The sequence below is a fragment of the Mus caroli genome, chromosome 4 (genome assembly GCF_900094665.2).
Source record: "Mus caroli chromosome 4, CAROLI_EIJ_v1.1, whole genome shotgun sequence".
Lineage (NCBI taxonomy): Eukaryota > Metazoa > Chordata > Mammalia > Rodentia > Muridae > Mus > Mus caroli.
Genome location: NC_034573.1, coordinates 100,059,420 through 100,072,242, shown reverse-complemented (window position 1 = coordinate 100,072,242; position 12,823 = coordinate 100,059,420). Strand labels below are relative to the sequence as shown.

Sequence of the window (12,823 nt, the reverse complement as noted above, 5' to 3'; positions counted from 1 at the left end):
GGGGCTGATGGCAGAATTCGTGGGCCTCAGAGCCAGGAGGATATTTGCAGAATCAGTGCAGTGCATCTCTGCTCCCAAAGCAGGAAGACAAACTCAGAAGGCATTAAAACAGCTTGCCTGCTTCCACAGTCCTAACTAGTCATCTGGTTCTACTTGCTACCTAATGTATTTCTCTGGCTTAGTTCTTGTTGTTTGGTTCGCTTTGCTATAAGATCTCCTGTAGCCCAGGCTAGCCTCAAACTTGCAATCCTCTTGCCTTGGCCTTCCAAAATGTCAAGATTCCAGGTCTCTGGAATGAGACTCTGCCAGACTCGCAATGCCAGCATCAAGTGCAAATGGACAGCCGCTTGCTTGGTGTGGTAAGTCTTTAATCCTAGCCCCCAATGAGGCAGAGGTATCTTCTCAAGCTTGAAGGCAGCCCAATCTACCTGGTGAGTAGAGGACAGCTAGGGCTACCTAGTGAGACCCTGTTAAACAAACAAACAAACAAACAAACAAACAAATCCGTTCAAATTCTATTCAGATTTCAGAATTACCCAAATCAAATCATGGTTTGTGGTTTGTGTCCCACACACGTGCATGCATTTTGCTTTTAAGCAGACCTGGGAAAACACAGCACAGTACTGCATGTGTTTCACGTTTCAATGAGACATACTCCACGGGTGCTTTCTGACTACGCCTAATGAGGAGTAGGGAAAGACTGAAAGGAGCCAGTGTCTTCGCTGTCTGTGTTACTCTCACTGTGAGTGGCCCGCCTTTATGGGGAAGGCACGTGAATAAAACGAACACGAGGTTCCTTGGCTGAGTTTTCCAGAATACATTCTGTCCTTGGTGAGAGTAAAGCAAGCCCCGTTAGAAGAAAGCGGGGGTGGGAGCGTGGGGGGGGGGGTTCCTGGAGGCTGTCGGGCCTCCTGCTTGCTCACTCGCAGACCTGACCGAGCTTCTCTTGAGCTTGCTTACTTACACCTTGCTGTACTCCCATGCTTCCCTGGCGCGCACCCATGAGGCGTTCCACATACAACTCGAGAATGGAAAGGCTGACACAGCGCTGGGCTTGTGTGGTAAGTATCTCCTTTTCTCACAAGCAGACTCGCTGGCCGTCACACACTGTGTATAGAACACGAGCTCAAAGGTAAACTTAAGATGGTTTTATAGGCGATGACAGCAGAACATTAAAGCCAAACACAAAACCCTTCTGAGAACAGGGCTTCTGCCGCTGCGCAAATCACAGGGCACTGAAACCATCCCTGTTTCTAAGGCGGAGCAGGTTGAGGATGTCAAAACCCACTGTCAAGGCAGAGCCCAGCCCAGAGACCATCTGGGCTGGCTGGAATGCTCTCCCTCTCCAGCCTTTTCTTCTGCAGACCAGAATACTCCTTTATTCTGTAGTTTTGTATCTTTGACACAGGGTCTCACTCTGTAGTCTAGGCTGGCCTAGAACTTTCAGTGAGATCACAGCTGGCTCAGCCACTACAACTGGTCCACTCATACATTCTTTACAAAACACATGTACCATGGGCAGCTATGAAGAGCACAGACCTCAAGCAAATGACTTGGGTTTGACTCAGTTACCCTGGGCCTTGAGCTGAGTTTTCTCTATATGTAGCATAGAAATAATGACATTCTAGCATATAGAGGTGAGCTCACACACGTGACACTCAGAACGGTTGTGCTCATAGTAAGCACTGCCTGTATGTATGTAATTGTAGTCATCTTACTGTTCTATCAGTCAGAGTCTAGATACAGGGGACACTGTAACACAGATGGCCCCTAATGTATGATGGTTCAGCTTACAGATTCTATTATAGTGAGGGTAACAGGATGTAAATTAAGGAGCTTCCAGACTCACCAGAGAGCCTTACAATGAGCTTATCAGAGTATTGCATGCACTTATTTTTGTTTATTAGGATCACTCTGTGTGTGTGTGTGTGTGTGTGTGTGTGTGTGTGTGAACATTTGTCTAGTGTACAAGAAGCCCTGAGTTTAATTTCTAAATAAAATCTAGGGATGCCACTGTCAAGATATAGGCTTTTCAGGGAATAGTGGCCCATTTAGTACTTCAGAGACTGAGGCAGGAAGATCACTACAAGTTCAAGGCCAATCTTGTTTACACAACAGGTTCCAGCGAGCTTGGACCACACTGTGAGATCCTGTCTCAAAAAAAAGCAAAACAAAACAAAGGAGCGAGTCTTAGCCATCTCATAAAATTATTTCAAGTATTTATCTAAAATATTTCTTCCCTCCCCATTAGCCAGTATCCCATTTTGAACACTGCTGCAAACACCTAAATACTAACTTACTCATATTGGTCCTCTAGGCTACCCATGCAGTGCTGAGTTACCAGGTCACAGGTGATACAGATGTTTGCCATTACCTAACCGTGTCAACCACTTCCAAATAAACCAGTTTTGCCATTTGACGTGCTAATTCACTATGGATAGACGATCCCATGAAGCCACACGCTCACCAACATTTGGCATTGATTAATCATTAACTTTTGCTAACCAGCTCAGTGTGAAGAGCATTCCATGCTGTATATTTGCATTTCCCTGATTATTACATTGGCATACATTTTAATATATTACTGAGCCATCTGTGCCTCATGGTGGGTGAAAACGCTACTGATTTCTTTTGAATATTTTTAATAGTGTTGCCTTTTCTTACTGATATATAATCTGCATATTAACTATCATTTATAATATATATTAACTATGCATTTCTCTAGCTTTAGAAGCCTTTAGATAGCAGAAGTTACAACTTCTAATGTAAGTGAATGCATCCATCCTTTCCTTTATGCTATGTCTCCTCGTGTCTTGTTTTAAAAACCGTGGAAGAGCTCTGCATGGCAGACATGGGATCTGGGCTTTGATTTAACACTGAAAACACAAGAAACAACACCCAACCTTCCCCAGAACAATGACGTTACTCTCCTGGACACATTCCTAAGAATTGTCATAACATTACTTTTCTTATGTGAATCTTTACCCAACTTTGTTAGGCAGGTGTGAAATCTAATATTGTTTTTCTTTAGGTTACTTAATTGTCCCACATATTGAAAATCTACCTTTTCACCTTAAGCTAAAATGGCTGTATTGAAATAAAATTAAGTGTGCATCATTTGGGTCTGTCCCACTGGGTGATTGCCTACACTGTTGTTAACAGTTTGTCATGTTTACTACACGTTTATGGTCATTTTAAAATACTTTTCATTTTTTTACAGATTTCCTTTTGGCACATGCCTTTAATCCCAGCAGTCAGGAGGCAGAGGCAGGTGGACTTCTATGAGTTCGACGCCAGCATGGTCTATAAGAATTCCAGGACAGCCAGGACTACACAGAGAAACCCTGTCTTGAAAAAGCAAACAAACAAACCAAAAGATTTATTTTTACTTTTTAATTATGTGTGTCTTGGCAGAGAGGTATGTACCCATGAGTGCAGGTGTCTAGGGAGGCCAGAAAAGGATGTTGGAGTCTCTGGAGCTGGAATTATAGGTGGTTGTCAGCCACCCCATGTGAGTGCTTAGAACTGAATGCAGGTCCTTTGCAAGAGTTGCATATACTTTTAACCAGCCCTTTAGTACTTAATAAAAATATTTATTTTCAGAGAATGGTGTGATGTTGGGTCCAGTTCTACCTCCCAGTCCCATGCTACCAGAAATAAGACTCAGATTTAAAATATATTTGCAAAGACCCTGGCCATATAGCTAGGCCCTTCTCTGACTAGATCATAACTAAAATAACCCATTTATTTTAACCAACATTCTGCCATGTGGCTGGTTACATGTGCTCAGGTACCATGTGTCCATCTTCTCACATCTTCCTGGGTCAATCTCCTGCCTGACTATAACATGTTTTTGTTTGTTTGATGTTTGGTTTAAGAGTAGATTCAAGAATCTACCCCTATTTGTCTAATTTGTTATAATATTTCTCTATTCTCACCCCATTTCTTTTCAACTTCCTACCTTACGTAGAAAGAAAGAGAAAAGAAAAAGAAATCCCTGATTCTAACCTCCCTATTTTGTCTTCTCTCTGTTCAGGACTATAATTATTTCTAATTATCCCCTAAAATGATAACATATAACTTGTAAAATAACTAAAATTGTTCACCTCAACTTAAGGGCTTGGGACGACGGTCTTCTGATAATTGCTTCCTGCTGAACTGGGTGAAGAATTTCTGTTTGGGGGCTCAAGAAAATTAGAAAAAAAATTAAGAAAGCGAGCTGTAGCATTTGTTGTCTAGTTTCTGTGTTGGGAAAGTTTGGGGCTTAACTGAAGTCTGGATTGGAACGGTCTGAAAGGCTGGATGAGCTGAGGTCATCTGGGATTAGCAGTCCTTCTTGAAGCTGATCTAGAAGAAAGTCTCTGGGAACAGCATCAGCCTGAGGCAGGATCAAGCAGGGATCTGGAATCTCAGCATCCTCAAGGGTGACTCCTGTCAGGGCTGCTCTCCTAGTCCTTTATTCTGCAATATACAAAGCTGAGTTTTATAAAGACATTGGTATGGAATGCGCAGGAAGCACAGATCAATCAAGGATGATTTCCTGATCTTTGTTTGAGCAGGTGTCAGTCTGATCACATAATCAAACTGCACTATAACTCCCCATTCATGCCCGATGAAAGAATGGTGTGTAATAATAAGTTACAAGAACTTTGTAGCCAACAAGATTTATTGGCCGAATGTAGACATTTAAGCTCAGCCAGTCCCATAGCTGTCTCCATCGACAGAGATCAGTGTGCACATCACCTATTTTGTTTATCTTGTCAATCTCCCCCTTCTTGTCCATAGATAGCCTCTTCGGGAGGGCCTCTCTTTGTCATGTCTGATTTTTATCAATTTGGAAGGAACTCACAGCTTTTCTTTTCCTGTGGAAATACAGGCATAACCTCTCCCTCAGTGTAACATATTCCATGTTTTCCATTCTGAGGTTAGGACATCTTTAAAATAAACAGACTGCTTTAGTCTGAGAGGCCAGATCTTTTGTGTTTAGACTCTATCTTAGAGAACCTGACCTAAGTTAACTAACAGGCCAGTACTTTGCACCAGTTTCCAGGTTAACCCCTAACAAACCTGTATCTAGCACCAGTTACCAGGTTATCCCCCAACAAAACCTGTGTCTAGCACCAGTTTCCAGGTTATTCCCCAACAAATCTGCACCTCCAGGTTACAAGCCTCCCCCTGGCACTTCACTTCCTAGCAACCACCAATCAGGAAGAAAGCAGAAGTTAAGTTTATGGCTTGGCTCCCAGAACCAGCCAATTATGTTAAAGGACATAATGGCCCCCAATCAGATGTGTACCAGGTTAGATACCCCCTTCTTGCCTCTGTAAATGCTTGTCTGAAACTGGGCTCAGGTCCCCTCCCATTCTCCTGCATCAAAGATGGTGGCGTGGCCCAAGCTCGAGCTTAAATAAAGAGACCCTAATGAGATTACATTGGAATCGGCTCCTTGGTGGTCTTTTGGGCGTTCACGAACATTTCCTGGCACAGGTTCAGCAGTTTTTTCTGCAATCCAATGCCTTTCTGCAGCCATAGTTTTTTGCTTACTAACATTCAAAAAAAATTTAAGGTTGATAAAGCACTATGCAATCTACCTGGGGGGGGTCTTTGTTACCCCTTTTAGCTTGTTAAGCACCTCTTTTAAGGTATAATTAGATCTCTCCACAATTGCTTGCCTGTAGGATTGTGTGGTATACCGTAACATGTTTTATATCATAATATATAAAACATTGCTTCATCTTATTAGAGACATATGCTGGAGCATTGTCAGTCTTAATTTGTACGGGTATTCTCATAATGGCCATAACTTCTAACAAATGCATAATAACAGAGTCTGCCTTTTCAGAAGCTAGGGCAGCTGCCCACTGAAATCCTGAATGTCTATAGTATGGGGTTTATATTTTAGTTCACCAAACTCCATAAAATGAAACACATCCACTTGCCAAATTTCATTTCTTTGGGTACAGTTAGGGTTACTTCCTGTAGGTAATGGGGTTTGGTTATATAAAGAACAAGAAGGACATCCCCTCACAATTTCCATGGCTTGTTGTCAAGTGATAGATAATTCTTTCTTTAAACCTTTGCTGTTAACGTGGTGTGTGTGTGTGTGTGTGTGTGTGTGTGTGTGTTTATAAAATTCTGAAGTCTCTAGTACACTTCCTATCCATAGCTGCTCAATCTCACTATTATCTTGTGCCAGAGGGCCTGGCAGAACTGTATGGGCTCTGATGTGTGTTATATCCAATGGATGCTTCTTAATTTCTGATCACTGTAGCTGAATAAACAATGCCAACAATTCAGAATCATCCTGATTAAGTTCAGCAGTCTCTATAGACAAAAGAACTTTTTTATTGTGTAGTACAGCTTGGTCTAGAATTCACAGAGATCTGCTCATCTCTGTCTCCTGTGTCTGCTGTTATTTAGCACAGATGTTGTGCGGTGCCTGGCCACACCCGTGTCCCTTTGTTTACAGGGAACGGTGTTTTGGCCTTCTGTCCAATTCTGGCTGCAGCAGCAAACTTAGTGCTGCATTTCTGCACACCATGAGTATTGCACGTTAATTCCCTTAGGACAGGACAGGGTCAACCTGCTGTGCCAAGCTTGGGAGAACCTGAAGTGGCTTATCCTATAGCTGTGGTTTCCAGGAATTCTCCCCAGGTTTTTCGGTTTGTGGCTGCATCTGCTGCACTCACTCTGTGTGCAACCTGGAGCTGGTTCCTAGAACTCTGCCTGGCACTGCTGTGTTTTGTCCTTGGGAGAAGCTCCAACGTCTACTTTCTGGTTTTAAATTTAGTAGGGGCCTCTTTAAAAAGCCTCCTTCTGTACTCTCTCTGCGGGTTCCGGCTTCTTGGCTAAGAACTTTCCTTCCCAGCTATTAGTCTTGTGTTGTTCGGGGAAGCTTTGGCTTCGGTCTGTTTTTGTTCTTTACTTTTTTTGTTTTATAGAGACCAGATCTCTTGTCCAGCTAGCCTGACTATTCCCTGCTTTTTACCTGGGTCTTTTCAGGCTGTAAGCTTAGGTTCTAACTACCCCATGTTGGGCAACATTTTGCTGATGGTAGGTCCGGTTCTACCTCTCATTCCCATGTCCCCAGAAATAAGACTCAGACTCAAAATATATTTATTTGGCCATTTAGCTAGGCTCTTCTCTGATTAGATATAACTTAAAATATCCCATTTATTCTAGCTTGTATTCTGCCACATGGCTGATTACCTGTGTACCCATCTTGTCACATCTTCCCAGGTGTTAGCATTCTGTCTAAACTCCACCCCAACAGCTACCTGGCAACAGCCAGGTATGCTCCTCCCCACAGTTACCAGGCAACAGCCAGGTAGGCCTGGCCCACTATAAAAGGGGCTGCTTGCCCTCTCCTCTCTCCCTTACTCTTGCTTCCCTCTTGCTTCTCTCTTGCCCTCTTAGGCTTTTCCCTTCCCCCTCCCTTCCTCCTCTCTCCACGTGGTCATGGCCAGCCTTTACTTCTCTACTCTCTCCCTCTCTCTGCCTTTCTCTGACTCTTCTACCCTCTTAACTCCCCTCCCCATGCCCTGAATAAACTGTATTCTACACTACACTGTCTTTGTTGTGGTCCCTCGGGGGGAGGCGGTGCCTCAGCATGGGCCCACTGAGACATCCCCTTACCTCACACCTCACCACCCCCCCATAGAACATATCTTAATGTTTTTTTATCTTTTTATAATCATAACACCTGGTTCGATCTCAGAATCCTTCTTCCAGATGTCCCACTTCTATTTCCTGCCTGAGCCACAGGCCTATTATGACAGGTGATGCATCCATACAATACCCAAGACAGTCTCTCTAGAGGATAGAAAGACAACTCAGGGGTTAGGAGCCCTGGCTACTCATCCCGAGGGACTGTATTAATTCCTGGCACCTACATGGTGGCTCACAACTGTAACTCCAGTTCCAGGGGCTCTGAAACTCTTTGGGGGCTTCCATGGGCACCAGGCATGTTTGTGTTGCACAGAAATTCCTGCAGGAGAAACACCCATACAGGACTGGAGAGATGGTTCCGTGGTTATGAGAACTCAGTGCCTATCCAGAAGACCCAGGTTTAATTCCTAAAGGTTCACAATTCTCTGTAGCTCCAGTTCCAGAGGATCTGGTGCCCTCTTTTGGTCTCTATAGGCACAAAGCATTCATGTGGTACACAGATATTAATGTAGGCAAAATACCTGTACACATACAAATAAATAGATTTTTAAATTTTAAACACATTTATTATTATTATTATTATTATTAATTTTTTAATATTCCAAGACAGGATTTTTCTGTGTAGTCCTGGCTGTCCTGGAACTCACTCTATAGACCAGTCTGGCTTCAAAATCAGAGATCTGCCTGCTTCTGCCTTCTGCATGCTGGGATTAAAGCCACACACCGCCACGCTCAGCTTAATAATTATTTTATTTTTTTAAAGATTGATTTTATTTTTAATTATGTGTATGGGTGTGGTGGTTTGAATGAGAACGGCTCCTGTAGGCTCATAGTGTGAATGTTTGGCCCCCCAGTTTGTGGTGCTGCCGGTGTGGGTGCTGGGAATAGAACTCAGATGATCTGCAAGAGCAGTTCACACACCTAGATATGGAGGCAGCCCATTTTTGACAGTTTTTAAGGCTCGTTCCTTCTATGTTTGTTATTGTCTCTGCTTCCTCCTCCTATGTACCAACTTGCAATAAACATTTTGGTGGGAGGGTGTTTTAGGGGAAAAAAGGAGACTTCATGTCACACTGGGTGTAGCTAGAGCATAGGAGACCTCAAAGCCCACCCCCTCCATGATGCATTTCTTCCAACAAGATCACACCTATGCCAACAAGGCCACACCACTAACAGGGCCAAGACGGAGACTCCGTCTTAGGGAAAAAAATAATCCATACCATGATTTTAATTGTAATTGCATATAATTTATTTATCAGTTTGCACAATTAACACTTATCTTTTTAAATGAAGGTTTATTTCCTTTAATCAATTTTAAATTATGTTTTCATTATTACTCTTTGTGTGTGGGGCTAGAGGACGAGTTTGTGGAGTCAATTCTCCCCTTCCACCTTTGCCTCTTCCCACTTTAGATTCACTTAATCTCTCAATGATGATTGAGACATGATAAAAATCTGTTATCGGGTAACTGGAGAAATGACTCCCTTCTTAAGAGCACTGTCTGCTCTTCCAGAAGACCCAGGTTCAAGTCCCAGCACCCACATGGCAGCTCATAACTATCTGTAACTCCAGTCCCAGCCAACACCCTCTTCTGACCTCTGGGGGTACCAGGCCGTTTATCACATAGGATGTATATCACACAGGGTACTCATACATTTGCAGACAAAACACCCATATACATAAAATAAGTTAAATTTTTTTAATTAACTAGGAAGCATTGTGTGCAAGTTATTGGCTAAAGGGACAATCTATGCTGGTGGGGCAGAAGAAAGCCTCCTCACAGAAAAAGGCAGATGGCACTGAAGGCAGTCACAGCTCAAGAAGTGGGAATGGGGAGCTGGAGAAATGGCTCAGTGGTTAAGAGCACTGACTGCTCTTCTGAAGGTCCTGAGTTCAAATCCCAGCAACCACATGGTGGCTCACAGCCATCCCTAACAAGATCTGATGCCACTCTTCTGGAGTGTCTGAAGACAGCTACAGTGTACTTACATATAATAAATGAATCTTTTAAGAAGAAGAAGAAGAAGAAGAAGAAGAAGAAGAAGAAGAAGAAGAAGAAGAAGAGGAGGAGGAGGAGGAGGAGGAGGAGGAAGAAGAAGAGGAAGAGGAAGAGGAAGAGGAAGAGGAAGAGGAAAGAGGGAATGGTGTGGTGGGTGGTTTGAATAGGCATGGCCCCCATAGATTCATGTGTCCAGATCCTTGGCCCCTAGGAAGTGCCACTATTAGGAGGGCTGGCCTTGTTGGCATAGGTGTGATCTTGTTGGAAGAAATGCATCATGGAGCGGGTAGGCTTTGAGGTCTCCTATGCTCAAGCTACACCCAGTGTGGCACAAAGTCTCCTGCTGCCCATGGATCAAGATGTAGAACTCTCAGCTCTTTCTCCAACACCATGTCTGATTGCACACTGCCATGATGATAATGGACTAACCCTCTGAAACTGTAAGCCAGCTCCCAATTAAGTGTTTTCCTTTATAAGAGTTGCTGTGGTCATGGTGTCTTTTCACAGAAATAAAACCTAACTAAGACACATGGCCTTTCAACATATGTGAGGATGCCTGGCTTCACTCAAAATAAGAGAAATGGATTGAAATTAGAGTTGGCTACACCCTAGCACATTCTACCTGTGACTTTGTGATGAAATATGTGTGTCATTGCTGGAGAGATAGTAAACCCTCTCTGAGCTGCAATTTGACAATTTCTATAAAAGTTTCAAATCATTTCATCCTTTAGTAGAACATCCTATTTCTAGAGTTACCTTAACTTTTTCTTTCTTGGATAGGGTTTCACTATATGGTTCTGGATGTGTAGACTAGGCTAGCCTCGAACTCACAGAGATGTACTGGCCTCTGCCTTCTGTGCCTGGTTCTTGATACTAACTTGGAGAGGCAGGAAATGTCACAAGCAGAAGGCCAGCTCCCTCTAGCCTTTTAGAGGGAGAAAGCACCCATGCTCACAAAGTGGGATTGGTTAAATAGTCAAGCAAAGAAATGGTAGAAAAACCTAGAACAGTGATCTTTATACTTCCATATACAGGAAAAGAGAGTCTCCAGAAAGAAACACTAAGAAAGGGGAACATAGGGATAAATGTTTGTGTTACCAATGTTTACAAAAGAGGCCTGGAAAGTTCCAAAAGAAAGCAAAAGACCCGTGTTTACTAGACTAGGAAAGCATGGATCAGAGCCATGGGGAATGCTTGTGGAAACAAATCTCCAGCTGTCCCTTTACTGCCTGGGACCCAGCGGGTGGGAGTGGGATCCTTCGAGTGCACATTTGATTATGTCCCCAGGGGTGTTCTGTGGCACAGGGCCGGCCAGGACCCTAAAAGCTGAGCCCACTGCATGGTGCTCTGTAGTAATGTTGGGAACTCCAGGGGCTGGTTGCCATCAGAGGAGAGCTCAGGAGACGTAGCACCCCACCCGCTGGCCGCATCCTAGTTCTGTGATCTCTGTCAGCGGACTTCAGACTCCACGCCTGCACTGGGGATGTACACCTGTCTTCAGGCTGCTTGTAGGTCCCAGCTCTGTGGTGATGTGACACACACCACACATGATAGTTATTGCGTGGATTTTCAGGGTGGTCATTGTATCAGCTGTTTTCATGCTTCTCCTTTGGTTTATTAAGCAGTCGATGCAAACATTTATAAGTCATGGATTGGAGGCCGACACCCTTGTTTTCATTGGCATTCTGAGAAATTTGTACAAACCTAACTTAGTTGCCAAGATTTAAAAGTGGGGGGGGGGTCTTACATAAACACCTGGGGTTGTGGCTTCATTGGAGACATCTGTATTGTTGCAGTCAGCTCCACCGGCTGCCTTTTGCCCAGTCTAGTTCAGGTCTCCAGTTTGAAAGGTGCCTCTACCCCGTTCATCTCATCTCCTCCTTTGCCCTGAGGTAGTTGCTAACATCCTTTGGGGTGATCATGTGACTTAGGCTGGGTGCGGATAATAGCAACAGCAGTCACATGCACGAGCCATATTCCAGGGACTTTGCAGGGTTTAATTAATTTAATCTCAACAATAATTTTACTAGAAAATTTCACTGTTCCTTTTTCACAGTTGAGAAAATTGAGGAACAGAGGAAAACAATTTGTTCAGCCAGAAAATTCAAGATAAGGAGTTGGAGTGTAGCTTGGTGGGATAATGTGTGGTTAGCACACACAAGACCATGGGGTTCAGTCCTTAGCAGAAATAGAGGGACGTGGGAAATCACAATAGGTGCAAGCCTCATGACCCTAAGCCACACTGTTTCTGTCGTTTTCAGTAGAGTGTTAGCTCTCTTATCTTTTTTATGTCAAATCTTGTGTTTGTTTGTTTTGGTTTTGCTTGGGTTTTTTGTTTGTTTTTGAGTTAGGGTTTCTCTGTGTAACCCTAGCTGTCTTAGAGCTTGATTTGTAGACCAGGCTGGCCTTGAATTTAGAAATCTGCCTACCTCTGCCTATGCCCCTGCCTCTGCCCCTGCCCCCTGCCCCTGCCCCTGCCTCTGCTTCCAAGGAGTGGTGGGATTAAAGGTGTGAGTGCCCACCACCTGGCAAACTGTCTCCTTTTTTAACAAAACAAGTTAAAGCAATTGAGAATGGGCAGCGCAGGCCACTGCAGCTTCTTAGTAATAGCTGTAAAAAAGAACCACTGTGGAGCAGTGTTTCTCAAGTTTTGGATCACTACCACCAAGGGTCATATATCAGATATCCTGAATATCAAATATTTACATTACAAATAATGGCAAAATTACAGCTATGAAGTAGTAACAAAATGAATTTATAGTTGAGGTTCACCTGTGTGGGATACAGCCCCTATTCTACTCCTTGATGACTGTGTGGCCTTGGGAGTGTTGCAAAACCCATTAATTGTGACACTTGTGAAGAGACAGTGGCCACTCTGATACCTGTTAAGCTTGCACACAATGCCTGCTACTGCTGTTACCCATCAGGGACAAGTGCAAGCCTCTCTAGGATGAGGAAGGTGATGCCAGCCCTGACAAGAACCCATTTGAAATCCGCTTAATGATTAAAGGGAACCTAGCCTGTATCATGTCCCTAGTGAGCTTCCAGGGCTGCAAATGAAGAAATCACTCTCACCAGAGAGATTTCAAAACTAGTGATTATAGAGCAAGGATAAAGCTGAGGGCTGTGTGTGTGTGTGTGTGTGTGTGTGTGTGT

The 12,823-nt window shown here is 43.7% G+C and overlaps 1 long non-coding RNA gene across 1 annotated transcript; it reads right to left on the bottom strand.

The window, feature by feature from the left end:
• Positions 1–506: 506 nt before the first annotated feature.
• On the bottom strand, positions 507–7,239 carry LOC110292138. The gene is made up of 3 exons (XR_002377668.1): positions 7,210–7,239; positions 4,107–4,184; positions 507–1,107 (listed from the first exon to the last, which is right to left on the bottom strand). It is a non-coding gene; the product is annotated as an uncharacterized LOC110292138 (long non-coding RNA).
• Positions 7,240–12,823: the final 5,584 nt, after the last annotated feature.